Source organism: Elephantulus edwardii, unplaced genomic scaffold (genome assembly GCF_000299155.1).
Source record: "Elephantulus edwardii isolate Elephantulus edwardi_28Jun2011 unplaced genomic scaffold, EleEdw1.0 scaffold00032, whole genome shotgun sequence".
Classification (NCBI taxonomy): Eukaryota; Metazoa; Chordata; class Mammalia; order Macroscelidea; family Macroscelididae; genus Elephantulus; species Elephantulus edwardii.
The window spans coordinates 13600643-13615615 of NW_006399782.1; positions in this window are offsets into that span (position 1 = coordinate 13600643).

Below are 14973 nucleotides of genomic sequence, written 5' to 3' on the forward strand. Positions count from 1 at the left end.
TGTGTGTGTGTGTGTTCCGTCAAATTGGATCTGACTGGTACAGGAGACTGCCCCTCCTTCTCCTGCAGAGCATGAAGTAGAGTCTGGGGTTCCCCCCCCCAGGTGTCTGTTGGGGCCTGGGTTTCAGCTGTCCACACCACAGCAGTGGGCAATGAGTTTAAAGCCCTGATGACTCTGGGTACTGACTCTCACCAGTGGCTATGGATGAAGTCACAGGCTATTTTCAGCCAGCGCCGGGTGTTTTTTTAATTGTAAAAGGAGGAAGCCTCTTAAAATGGGACTTGTAGTGAGATTATCATGGCGGCAATCAGAAGTTTTCAAGTAATATAAACAGCTTGTAAATAAAGCAAAGTGTGTAAGTTCTTCTTTAAAATTTCATAGTATACACCTTTTTGGAAGCATCCAAGGATTCTTAATTATATGTTGAATAAGATTTTTACTCATTGATTTCTTCAATTCCTTTCACAAATTTTCCACTATCTTTCCATTCTCAATATTCAGTATTCTGCATGGTAAATTTGCTCCAAGGCCTTTCCTTGAATTGACTTTTCTTTTATTCTGTTGTGGTTCTTCCCTCCCCTATATCTTCTACATATCATTTCAGCACAAATCAACCTAAACTCCAAGTCCACTCCAAATATTGTCCTTTATAAAGACATTTATTCCACAGTCACTCCCTCTGATAAGTTACAGCACTTGCAATCCATAAAGGGATTGTTAAAATGTGTGCTGCTAATGCACATATTTGTGTGTGGGTTTGAGATCACCATTTGAACCATAAACTGAGTCATTCCATAAACATTGCTGATCCCCTATTACTCTCTGCCAGACACTATTCAAGGTGTCAGAGAGAAAAAGGGAGAGTTAGTCTCAATTATCTCTTCAGTCGCATAGGGTGGAGGATTCAGAAGCCTGTGAATGAACTCAGTTATCACCTGCTTTTTGGAAGTTTGTTTCTACACCACTTCACTTTTATGAACAGCCTAGATTGGGACCTATTTTCACTAACTGGAAGAAATCAGTAAGATTTTCAGTTTTGTGAAAACTACAGCGTTTGTTTTACAGTGAACCATCACAGGCAGCTCGCATCCCAGGCAGCAAGAGTGGAGTCCCCACACTCCTTCGAGGGAGCCACACTCAGCATCTTGCATCAAGCTGCTGTAGCCTTGAGCTGTGGCTGTGAACACTATATGCTAGTGTTATTTTAGGGTTTAATTGTTATTTGGTAGACTGATGTTTAAATCTGAGCAAGCAAAACTTTTTTCCATATTAATGAATGGTAATTACTACTTCACTTTATGCCATTCTGGTTTTGAAATCTTCACAGGAACATACTTCTTTCAGACAGCAAGAAAAACCTGTACCTGCTGTTAGTATTGTAAGTATACAGGTGAATCTGTATACAAATTAGGGGTTATGGTCACAACAGTAAGCACATCACTTGATTCTGAGAGCGTGCTCCAAGTGTGATGAATCTTTTAATCTCAGTTCTAAAAGTTGTAGTTAAATGTCAGAAAATTCTTACAGCAAGTCTGTATCTGGGTTATTTACTCAGGCATCAGATAATATGCTAATCTTCTGGTAGCATTTTGTTTTTAAGATAGTTTTTGGTGTTTTGTTTTTGTTTATCTTGTGTTAGAATATTGTGTATACTGTAGATTACCAGAATGAAAAATCTGTTGGGAAAAGAACAGCCAGAATGCTCCTTAGAAATGAAGATAGTGAGACTTCCTCTCACATATTTATACTCTTATCTGCAGGGACCAGACCTCGAGAAGGACATCATACTTAGTAAAGTAAAAACCGATGACCATAATGTCAGTTCTAATGTACGGCCATGTTCCAGCACATTTCCGAGGCTGTAAATATGTATGGGATGAGATTGTACATCTCATAGAGAAGCTGGAGAATTTGAACTGCCATCCTTGTAGTTAGTGAGCCCCAACAAAACGGATTGACAAAATTACCACAATAAATAAGGAGCTTAAGCAGAGCAAGGATAGTGAAGATGGCTGTAGGACCAGGCAATGTTTCATTCTGTTGTCAGAATTGACTCTATATCCCCTAACAGTACTGACTATTGCAAATGTTAAAACTCAAGACGCCCATGTTAAGTAATTAAATGTGTTTACACAAAATAGTACTGATAAATACTGTTTTTTCTTTACCAAATGCCAATATTTTGTTAAATGTATTTCAAGTATCAACTCATTTATCTTCCCCACAATCCTATGTAGAAGGCATTATCACTTATATAAGTACAGGCAAAGGCTAAGAGATGTTAAACAACATGCTCCAAACTAGTGAGTAATTTAGTTTTCTCTTGTGACCTAAGGGGATGAGGAGTTGTGTTATCAACCCAAAAGCAGATGGTTCAAATCTGCTGGCTTCTCTATAGGAGAAAGTTGGGGAATTTCCACCAGTGTGATTTACTGCCTCTTAAAACACACTGGAGGGTCAACTCTGAGTCAGTTCAGATTTGATTGCACAAAACCACGTTATAAATTAAGCCAAATATATGTTCCTGTCTGATTGAACCAATGTCTGAAAAGATAGAAATCTAAGATCCTAGTTGTTTCTGGTACCTTTTAGCAGCTGTCCTTTGGAAAAAAAATCTTTAACTTGTATCATGTCAAGTGAAATAATATTCAGCGTCAACAAAAGAAAGGTTGAGAAGATAAATACAATCCAGAGAAAAGGTGACTTGTAAATTCGGTGTTTATATCATTATTTATAGCTTTTCCTGACAGCTTTTTTTGTGAAGAAGATATGGTCCTATTTTTGCTCAAGGCAGGCCACAAAATTCTGACCTAATCATAGGACATTAATAATAGAGTAAAAAATCATTAGATAAGCAATAAAAGTAAGTGCCGAGTGTATATTTTACACATAGTTAATGTAGGCTTATATCGTTGATAGGTACCTTAAAGGTCACTTCAACTCATAATGACCCCACATGACAATAGATTTTCACTACGAGATTTTCTGGGCTGTAAGCTTTACAAGTCTTTCACTCAAGAAACTTGAGTGAGTTTGAACTTTCAGCCTTTTGATTAGCAGCCACTTAATTGTTGGGAAATCTCTTCCTGTGAGGTTTACTGCTTCTGAAACCCACTAGATGGTCAGCCAAGGACTGGTCCTGACTTGATGGTACCCGACAACACCAATGCTCTTCATAGTCATGGCACTGTCAGCATTTCTTTTTTGCTTTGGGGCTGAACTATATGAGTAGATTACAAAATTCTTTAAAGCTCAATTTCATTTATAAAAAGGAATTTATAACCTGTACCTTTGAGATGTCTGGTTCTATAGTAAAAACTAAAAATCAGCCACTAATCGTCATAATTCAGAGTTCTTAAATTTCTAGATGATGGCTAAGTCATTTACACATCATATGTAATTACTCCAAGTTTTCTTGCTAGAAGTGGTATTTGAGTGCTGCTGTATATAAAATAGCGATTTGGGACTCTCTTTAAGATAAATAAGAAGGCTCTGCAATTATTGTCTGTCTACCTAAAAGAGTCTCTTGTTTCTTTTTCCTCCACATCTTATTCCAAAGCAGAACATTTATGGCCTAATTGCCATCAGGTTGAAATTGCTCAGAGAATTAAGAGAGTGAGAAGAACAGCATTTATGGAGCACCTACTATATGCCAGACCGGATGTGAATCACATTTGTGTGTCTTCTGCTTAACCTTTCTTTACAACACTGTAGTACAGTTTCCAATATAGTAGCATTTTACAGATGAAGAATTTCATCTAAGATAGGTTAAGAGTTTAATTTTTGATATGAAATAATTTACCCATGATGGTCTAGCTTTTAAGCTAAAGAATTAAGAGTATTTTCTGTACTGACATGTACTGCCCTTCCATTAAGATCTATCAATCAAAAAATAAGTATTAAATATCAAGGATTCAGTTGTGTGCTCCCAAAATCTGTCCGGGAGCTCTGGTAGTGCAGTTCATAGAGCGTTGCAGTGCTAACCCCAAAGTTGCTTTTTATTGACAATTCTAGTCCCCCAGTGGTTCCAGGGGACAAAGATGGATGTTCCCCTTTCACTGCAATTTTCAGGCTTGGAAACCCACTGGAGTTCAGCTATATGTTGGAGCCTGTCCGAGGGCAATGAAAGAGTGATACTGCAAGCCAGTGTTGTCTGCGGTGTTCTCCTAACATGTACTAATTATCCTGGATTTTAAAGCCCAGCTTTGTCAATTTCTATTTTAATTTGTTGTTAGGGGTCGTCGAGTTGTAGACGACTCATAGTGACCCTATGAACTAAAGGCCTGAGCACATTTTAATTTAGGCCATTTATTTATTTTCCTTAACAACAAGGTTCTTTTTCTTCATCAATAAAACAGGGACAATAATTGTTACATGATATTTTTGTGATTTCAGTTAGATAGTATATGTAGACTGGCATAAAAACAAACCAACCAACCATTGTGAGCCGTTGAGTCCAGCTCACTGCAGTCTAGCGTCAGTTTTCTGAGGATGTAAAATTTTTACTAGAGTGGACTACCCATCTCTCTCCTGTGGTGATTTGAACCACTGAGCTTCCAGTTAGCGGCCTGACATGTACCACACTACCCCCTGAGGATTCTTGAAGATGTCATAGTTATTGATTTGTTGTTACATGCCATCGAGTCACCTGCAACTCATGGGAACCCCATGTGCAATAACCCTGAACCCTGTTCTATCCTGAGCTAGTCTCACTGACTCCCCTGTTCCTCCAGATAACTGTGTCAATACATCTCAACACAGGGTCTTCCTCTCCTGCATTGTCCCTCCACCCTTTCATCATGATGTACTTTTCCAGGGACAGATCTTTCCTGGCCAGGTGCCCAAAGTATGTGAGTCAGAGCATTCAAATCCTTGTCTCCAAGGAGCATCCTGGTTCCACCCTTTCCAGGATAAACCTCTTTGTTCTTGTGGTGGTCCATGGTATGTCAGTACTCTTCTCCAGCACCACAGCTCCAAGGCATCAATTCTTCTTCTGTCATCTTTGGTCATTGTCCAGCTCTCTGAAGCATAGCAAATAATTGTGAAGACTATGGAGTGAATCAGGTGTACATTAGTCTCCAGACTGACATCATAGCTCTTCAATATTTTTGAGAGGTCCCGGACATCCACCTCCCCCAGAGTGATTCGTCTTTTGATTTCCTGACTGCTGGTACCAAGAGTGTTGATTGTGGAGCTGAGCAAACAAATTGTTAACAACCTCAATCTCTTCCCCATCTATCATGGTGCTGCCGATTGATTTTTAGTGGTCTCTGGTACTTATAAGTCATGTGCTTGAATTTCATAAGTGGAAAGTAAAAGTTTATGGGAGAAGCTAGATGTCTGAATCTCACCTGTGACTGTCCCACCTGACTCTTCCCTCTTCTTCATACCCCTTTCCCTTGACAACTCATCCAGAAACCCAGCGTGTGTTCACCCCTCAAACAGTCAGTGCCATTTTCTTTTGTCCTTTCCTCATCAGTGTGGAAAAGGAGAAGGCATTAATAGCCTGATTTTTCTGAGCCTCCAGACCCTTCAGTACAGAGTTTACAACCTTAAATGCCAGAGAGATCATTGGAATAAGAAAACTGAGTTGAATGAGGAATGTGATGTCCCTGGGACTTATGGTCTCTCCAAAGTATGAGGCAGCCCTTAAGGACAGGGGCAAGCCTGTCAGCCTAGGATGACCAGATCTCTTGACTTTTCAAGAGAAGTTAGAAATTCTGACTTGTTTATCTCCTTTATTATACATTTTGGCAGACAGTTTAATCCGGATTAACTGTACAATTTCAGTGGGCCTCATGCCAGTATTTTACCATCTCTGATGTAAAACAGAGGTCTGGTGGCATAGGCCACTGGGGTAACACCCTTCTGATGGTTTGAATCTGACAGCAGCTCCATGGGAGAAGTATGAGCAAAGTCCCCCTGTGACATTTACAGCTTCTGAAAACCCACTGGAGGCTCAAACATGATTTGATTTCAACTCAAAAGCACAGAGAGAAAGAGAGGAAAGGGGGGGCAGGGAGAGGGAGGGGAGAGAATGAGAACAGACTTATTTCCATCAGCTCCATGGTTTGATCCAGTCTAAAACTCTATGTATTATTGGGTGACAGAGATAATGTGCCAAGTACTATTCTAAGGACTTGACAACTACTGACTGACTTCAATCCTTTTAACAACTCTATGAGGTGGGCATGATACTGATAAGGACAAAGAGGCAGGAGGGATTAGAACTAGCGCATGTTTATCGACTTAGGAACAGATCTGGGACCAGGCCTCCTCACTTTTCATTGCTTTAGTACTCCTGCTTCTCAAAAAGGGGGGCAAAAGCATTCCTGAAAAGTTTTAAATTGGGGGGAAGGGCTGAAGGACTTAGATGAGTATGCCCCTTCGCCTAGTTGACTCCATAACAATGTGGGCTCACACGGGTAAAGCGTGGAAACAAGGCTGGTTGTCTCCCTTGGCTCTGGCGAGGTTCTTCTGAAGAGAGGAGAGCTGAAAGCCCCATTGTGTGAACTCCCACCCTCCCCTCCCCGCGGTGGGAAGTCATGAGCAAGTCTTGAGTCTCCACATAGCTGGAAAGGTCTGCAGAGGAAACCTCTTCATTAACAATGCGGTGATTTGTAACTGCACTTGGGAAAAGAGAACAGCTTTAACAGAGGCATCTTCAGCTTTTTTTTTTGTTTTAAAATTTCGTGGGTTTAGTTCCTTGCAAAGCACGAAAGAAGTAACTTTTCGATGGGTACAAAGCATTGTCAGATGTGTGAGATGTGGTCCTGCCACCCCTTCCTGCTCCCCGCCTCCCTTTGCCTATAAAGGTGAAAAAGATGTTGAATTTCAGAGAGGATTATCTGCAAAGAGAGTTTCTTTTCAGTTAGTGGAACACAGCCTAAAGGGGGAAAATCTTTCGGCTTGCTCCTGCTTTAATTATTTCTTAAAGCTCCCCCCATCTCGTTGCCTTGTTTGACAAAGAAAATGAGAACTTATCATTTTAGTCTTTCACTAGAAAGATTGTACTGAGGAAAACAGAGCTGAGTAGACATTTTTGCTCCGATGAGAGGAGGGCTCAGCTTTAATCACTCCAGACCCGGGAGGGGGGGTGATTTATCGAGAGTCTACCATGTGCTAGACACAGTCCATACATTATCTCACTTCTTCTCACTTCAGCCCCATGAGATCAGTATTATTTTCTCAGAGGTGTTGGGAGGACAGTCATCCTAGGTTCCTTTCTATCCCCACCCCTGCCCCCAGACACTGGCTGTATCTTCAGCAAGATGAGCTGCATAGAGATGCCAATCTAGTTGGAGAGTGGGCAGGATGGAGGGAGAGAGAGTGAAAGATTTTTTCCTCCTCTTTTTAGCATTACAGATACCTGTGTTTAGCCTTGCAGGTTGACTTGAGAGAGCTGGAGACAATTACAGGAACATTAAACCTCCCTCTAACCTAACTCCTTCATGTCCACCATCAGTTTACTCGTCTCCGTCAAGCTGATTCCTATATGGCAACTCTGTATGTGTCAGAGTAGAACTGTGCTACATAAGGCTTTGAATAATTGCTGTCATGGAAATATATTAACAGGGCTTTCTTCCGAGGTGCCTCTCAGACTTGAATTTACAAACTCGTGTTTAGCTACTGGGCATATGATTGACCATATGAATTGCCCAGAACTGCACTGGCATCATCACTACTTCCATAGTCAGTTCAGATTGTGATGGCATCTAGGCATGTCACCACCCACCCTTTCCTCTCTACCTGAGTTGAAGTTCCTTTACCCTATTATGATAGTCTCCTAAGCTAGACTTCCTTTCATCTCTCTCACTTTCAATCCATTCTCCACTGTCAATTATTGTTGTAGTTAGGTGTCATTGGGTCAAGTACGACTGGTAATGGAATTGCTTATTAATCATCACAGTCTTCCTCACTGCACACCTTAATGCCAACCCATCAGAACCACTAGGTTTGGACCTGGCACCTGCACTTTTAATAAAACCTCCACAGACAATGGTGCTTTGAATTCTAGTTAAGAGTCAGTGGCTCAAGAGTGTCCAGGCTCACTGGCATGGCATACACCCTCCAGGGTCTTACCTCTGCTCAGCTCTGCTGTCTCACTTTTCAGGCCAATCCTTATCCTGTCCTATGCTCCAGTCTGATCAATATGCCTGATGTCCCCTGAAAACACCATACAGTTTTACCCACCCTTGTCCATGCATCCTACTGTCCAGTCCATCCTACTGTCCATGCATCCTACTGTCCAGTCCTTCCAGGAATGCCCTTCCCTTCTTCTGTGACTTCTTGCTGGAAACTCATTGTTAAATCCAGCTCGAGCATCACCTCCTGGCGGAAATGATCACCCTCTCCATTGTACATCTCATCTTTCATCTGCAAATGCAAAGTGTATGTGTTTAAATGCCTGCTTTCCCAGAATAGATGTGAAGCGCCTTTGCAGCTTAAGGAGAAAGCACATGATTGTTACTATTTTATTGGGTAAAAGGAATATATATTAAAATTAGCCCAAAGTCTCCAAAGGTTTTAATTAACTCAGGTTTATCTGAAGCCCATACTCCTGTTCGGTTGACTACATGAGCCTATGATGCAGAAATGTTAAGCACATTGTGGGCAACTGAGGCACCCCAGGTCTTAAGAGAGCTATCCCAACACATATATACTAAAAAAAGATTGATGGTGAGCTGCAAAGATAATTGATCTATAAAATATGGTGTTAGCTAATTATTTAAAAAAATAGTTAAATAATGAAATACTATATTTCATAGGGTTGCTCAGAGTCACCTATGACTCGACAACATTTAAGAACAACAGCAGCATAGAGATAAGTTGGCCTAGTCGATAGAAAGTGATGCTACCAAGCCAAAGGTGGGTGACTTTAATCCGCGGCCCTCAGGCCTGTCTTTAGTTGTTTTTGGTGAAACATTCTTCTAGGTCGTATAGCCCTGGTCTGTCCACTTGCTGTACATAGTTTCTGTGAAGCTGACCACTGATGAGCCAAATGGGAGAATGGTTACCCGTGGTGGACAGTGTTTGATGGAGCTCCCTGATTAAGACAAGCTTGGAAGCAGGAGTGGCATCCACTTCGGAAATAGCTCGCCTCTGGAAACCCTATGAACCTGGAGAAAAGACAGAAGTCTTTCATTCATAAGGTTGCTATGAGTCACCTACAACTCAACGGAACTTACAACACCACCACGTATTTAAATGATACTCTATAGTTAATCTATTGTTTTTCAAGCTGCAGCTCATATTAATAGGTAAGTTTTTGTTATGTGTTCTTGAGTTGACTGACTCAAAGCCACTAAAATCAAGCATTTTAAAACATGTTATTGAATATATTACTTCAAGCAAAGATATGTATTGTTTCATGAAACTTTTGTTTTAGATTACATGTATATTATTGTTGTTGTTAAGTGCCATCAAGTCACTTGTGCCTCATAGTGACTTTATGTCCAACAGCTCTGAACTTTGCTCTATCCTGAGCCAACCTTATTGTCTCTGAGATACCTGTCTTCATTACTCAGTCACTGTATCCATCCATCTCATTGAGGGTCTTCCTCTCTTGCGCTGTCCCTCTGTCCTCCCAAGCATGACGTCCCTCTCCAAGGACTGGTTCCTCCTCGCAGCATGTCCAAAGTATGTCAGAAAGCCTCAGAATCCTTGCCTCCAAGGAGCAGTCCCTCCTGGACAATCCTTTTTATTCTCCTAACAGTCCGTGGTATGTTTAATACCCTTCTCCCCAGCCACAGCTCAAAGATACCGATTCTCCTTCTGTCATCCCTAGTCATTGTCCAGCTTTGAAAAAAAATACAGTTTCTCAATGTGGAAGCTGGAGCATGTATATATAAAGTAGAAACATATCAAAAAAGGGAAAGTCAACTATTTCCCATTATTAGAGTTGTTGTTGCTACTGTTGGACATTTCCATGTTGAACTCATACCACCCCATATACAACAGAGCACTTACTCATTGGGCCTGCAGCTGGTGATACGCTTGAGCTAATTACGGCAGCCACTGCATCAACCCCTCCCTTGGAGGGTCTTCCTTTTTTACTGACCCTCCACAAAAATGGGAAGATGATACATTTTAAAGGCAGAAAATGCTTGAGACTCAGAATAATAAGACTGTTGAGTGCTAACTCTCAATAATTTCACTATACACATAAGTGCTTTTGTAAATATACATGAATGGGTATAACTAGATGAAAACTTCTTCCAATAGATAGACATTTATGGCATTTCTACTCCCTCCTGCCCCCTGTTATGAGAACCATTGTAATGATTTACATGTGAATAAGCCCAAGTTTATTTTTGTAGAAAGGATGTTATTGTTGTTGAGTACTAGGAAGTTGGAAGCAACCCATAGCTGACCCTCCGGTAGATTTTCAGAGGCAGTAAATGGCTTGGGAGGACATTGTCCATCCTTCTTCCATGGAGCAGCTGGTGGATTTGAACCACATGGCTTTAGGATTGCAGTGCATTTTCTAACCTCTAGGCCACCAGAGATCTCTAGAAAGGATATAAATAATAAATAGTAAATATTTGGGTCGAATAATGTGAATTTCAAAATCCTTTCATATCTGTGGCCAAATTAGTTCTAGAAAGATTTTTTGCAAGTTGTACCTCCACCACCATTACGTTGTACACAAATGTTTAGAACAATGTCCTACTATTAAGTGTTCTGGGACATTAAAGGGGGAGGGAAGTGCTTCCAGGCAGAGAAATCAGAATGATCCAAGGAACTGGGAAGGGAGAAGTTGTGGGAAGTGCCTGTTAATTTTGAGGAATAGAATATAGTTTTGTGCTTGAGTTGCTGTTGAAGAATCAATAATAGAGCAATGTAGCTTACAGCCAAGAATCAGAGCTTTTTCATGAACTACTGGATATTTTAGTTCTTATCCTTTGGGAACTGAAATTACAGGGTTATAAAGGATATAGGAATGTGATTAAATGTGACTTATATAATGACAAAATGGAGAAACTTAGCTTAGAAACCAGTTTGGAGGCTATTACAGTCATTCAGCTAAGAAGTGCTGAGAAACTGTTCTCAGTGCAAGGCAGTAAGGACAGAAAAGCTCGCTCGCTCACTCACTGATTGCTGTTGGGTCAGAACTAAATCAGGGCTGACCCTCTGGCAGGTGGTTGTAAATCACACTGGAGGAAATTGCCAATCATACTCCCTCAGAGCATCTGGTGGATTTGAACTGCCTGCCTTTGGATTGGCAGTGTAACTCTACCCACTAGAAAAGAGGGTACTAATTTGAGGCACATCTCTGATGAAGACTCAGAAAGATGTAGTGGCTGTTTGAGTTGAGGTAAAGGAGGAAGGAATCAAAGATGGTTTGGAGTTAATAGTTTATAAGTTGTCAGTGACAAAAATGGGAACCCAGTTCATTCAAAGAAAGTGGATGATGATAGTATTAAACCATGTTCACTAGTTACAGGCAGGGGACGTGAACATATCCTGCTTCAAATAGAGAAATCATCCAAACAACCTTCTAGAAACTTTCCATGGTTATTCCCAAGTTATTCCAAGTTATTTCCAAGTTATTCCCCAGACTCTGGCCCTGTTTCAGGTCCTTAAATGTTATGACTGAGTGGGTCTGGCTGAACAATCTGGTAATAGGATGTTGTTGTGTACCATCACAGTCGACCCATTGCTGACCCTCCTGTTTTCAAAAGCAGTTAATCTCGTGCGAGAAGATCACCCTTCCTTTCCCACAGAGCAGCTGGTGGCCTCGAACTGTGTGCCTTTGGGATTGCAGCACATATGGAACACAAAACAAGTGTTCAAGCATTGAGATGCGGACTTGTTTCTTTCTCAAACTGAGCCTTTATCAAAACTCAGACATTTCTAATGAGCTAACTTGTAAACTAAATTTCTTAGAGAGGAACATAAACCTTGACCTTGGGTACAAGTTCTGATTTAAAAGATAGAAACTACTTATGTATTTTATTATAGCATTTATGACTACTAGGGAAATGATGATGACTCAGGGAAAAGGCAAGACTGCCTACTCTTAAATATCTCTTGTTTTGTCTACTGAATAGACTAAAACTATATATATATATACACAAAGGGCAAGCAAATTTAGAAAGCTAAATCACACAATGACATAAGACACATTTTCATTCTTATGGCCATTTTATTTTGTTTTTTCAAGTGTTATTATTACTTTTAAAAAGAAATACTTAAGGACCTACTCTACTATGCATTCAAACAGAACAAGGGGATACTTGCAGGGTTTAGAACCAGGAAAGATGGGCATCAGGGCTGTATTCTTTCTTCATACCTATTCAATCTGTTGAGCAAAGCATTTCAGAAACTGAAGAATTTGAAGAAGAATGTGACTTCCGGATTGGAGGAAGACTCCCTCATTACACAGCACATCTTTTCTTGCAGAGATTTAAGAAGACTTTACTGAAGAAGATCAAAGGCTATAGACTTAAGTATTCGTTACTCTGGTGGCTTAGCAGTAAGGAAATATTGCTACTAAACCAAAGGCATGTGGTTCAAATGTGCTAGTTGCTATGCACGAGAAAGATGGGCAATCACCTCCTCTGTGATTTGTTGTTGTTAGGTGTTGTCAAGTTGAGTATGACTCATAGCTCAGCCATGAATCTGGCCGTTTCCTGTGCCATCCTCAACATCTCTGAAACACTCAAGCCCATCGCTGAAGTTACTGTGTCCTTCCATCTCATTGAAGATCTTCCTCTCCTTCACTGACCTACCGTCATTCCACACAAGATGTCTCTCTACAATGAATAGCCTCACCTAGCTACGTGTCCAAAGTATGAAAGATGAAGCTTTGTCATCTTGCCTCCAAGGACCACTCCAGTTGCACCCTTGCTAAGACATCTCTGTTTATTCTGGATATTTGGTACTCTTCTGCAGCACCCAATTCAAAGGCATCAATAATCCTTCTTGTTTTTTTATCTTCTTTGGTTTTTTATCCTTGTTTTTTTTCCAGCTCTCTGATGGCTTGCAGGTGATTGAGAAGACTATGGCCTGAATTAGATACACCTTAGTCTTCAAACTCACATCATTTCTCTTCTTCATTCTAGAAAGAAGGTCTCTGACTATGGACTTGTCCAGTGCAATACATCCCTTAATTTCCCCAGTGCTGGTGCCAAAGGTGTTGATTTTGATCCACAGAAGACAAATAATTTACTCTTATACACTTAACTGCCTCTGAAAACCACCAGAGGGTCAGCTATGGGTACGTTCTGACTTGATGGAACACAACAGCAGCAACAGTAACAATACAACCATGGTGTTCTTTAGAGACAAGAATCATAAAACTTCATCTCACATACACTGGGCATGTTGTCAGGAGGGACCTGTCATTGGAAAAAGACACCATGCAGGGAAAAACGGAGGGTCAGAGCAAGAGAAGACGACTCCAACAAGCTGGGTTGACACAGTGACTAACAATGGGCTCGGGTATATCAGAGATGTTGATGGCGGTGCAGCCTAGGGCAAGGTTCAGATCTGATGTTCATAGGATTGCTGTGAACTGCAGTCAACTTGCTGGCACCTACCAACAACAGCCACTACTACTATTATTGTTTGTTAGGGACTTTTCTGAGGGAATGAAGGTTCATCAATGTATAAAACAATGTCTCTCCCTGTCAGAGAATTATATTCTAGAAATTGTGGTTTAAATACACAATTAGGAAGTTTTCTCTTACTGTATAAAGTCATTGATATGTGTGGCACTCTCAATGAAGCCAAGGGTTCTGTTCAATGAACCAGAAAGTTCACTTCTCTGTCCTAGTCAAACTGGAGAATGTGGCTTTATGAATATTGAGATATTTGAGGCCAAGTTTCCCTTTTCACTGAAAATGCCTAAGTCATATTAATAATACCGCACAACACTGATCCATCTTTAAGGAGAACAACGTGCTTTCTGGATATGGATTCAGGAGATGCTGTACTGCGGCCCAGCAGCTTTTTAACCTTAGCAAATTGAATTAGCCTCTCAAGTCTAGTTGCCCTATATGAAAATGAGTATATTAATATCTGCAGAAATCCTGGTGATTATTTGGCGGCTAATGAAAAAGTGGGAGACTTGAATCTACAAACAGTTCCAGAAGAGAAAGTTGAGGCAGCATGATCCTGTTAAGGCTTATGACCTTGACACACTCTGCAAAGTCACCGTGTGTCAGAATTCACTAGATAATAATGGCTGGGTTTTTTTTGGGTTTGTTTGTTTATTTTTAACTCATTGTCCAAGATAGCTGTGAGTTAATATACTGATAATGAGAAAATATATTTTGAAAAGTGCAATGAGCAAAACAAATTTTTAAATATTACTGCTATTTTTACTCCCTTTCCTACCACAGTCGTCTTCTATGGGCATGAAAGACCTTGGTGTGACTTTTGGACAATCAGTTTTGTTATGACTGTTGATTTGCAAACAGAACAAGAAAAACAGAAAGAGGATAAGGTGCTGTGAAGGGTGGCACTCAAGCAGAAGAGCCCACCTCTGAGTGACAGTCACAAAGATCTAAGTGATACCAAGAATTATTTAAAAAGAACCGCTTTGCAAAATTCTGTCTACATGTCCTCCTAGCACTTAGCATACAGCTGTTGTACCATACATACTTTTCAAGAGGAATCCGCTGCTATCTTCAGTGTGACATGACACAGTGCAGTGGTTTTTCTTTTGTACTGTATTGTCTAGGTTAAAATGAAGTAGACTATCTTGTTTATGTGCAGTGTATTAGTTATATAGATCCTCTTTCCTAATACAGTTAGAGGGCAGACATTGCTTTCTAAATAGTTCTTGGGTGACACTTGCTGCCAATTGTGGGAACTGCAGCCTCAGAATTTCCACATTCAGATTTCAACAATGCAAGCCGAGGAGGTAAAACAAGTTAGAAATTCCAGAAGCCAGTCTCATTGCTCCATGGGATACCACCTTCGTATTCAGTTCGCTCTCACACACACACACACACACACACACGT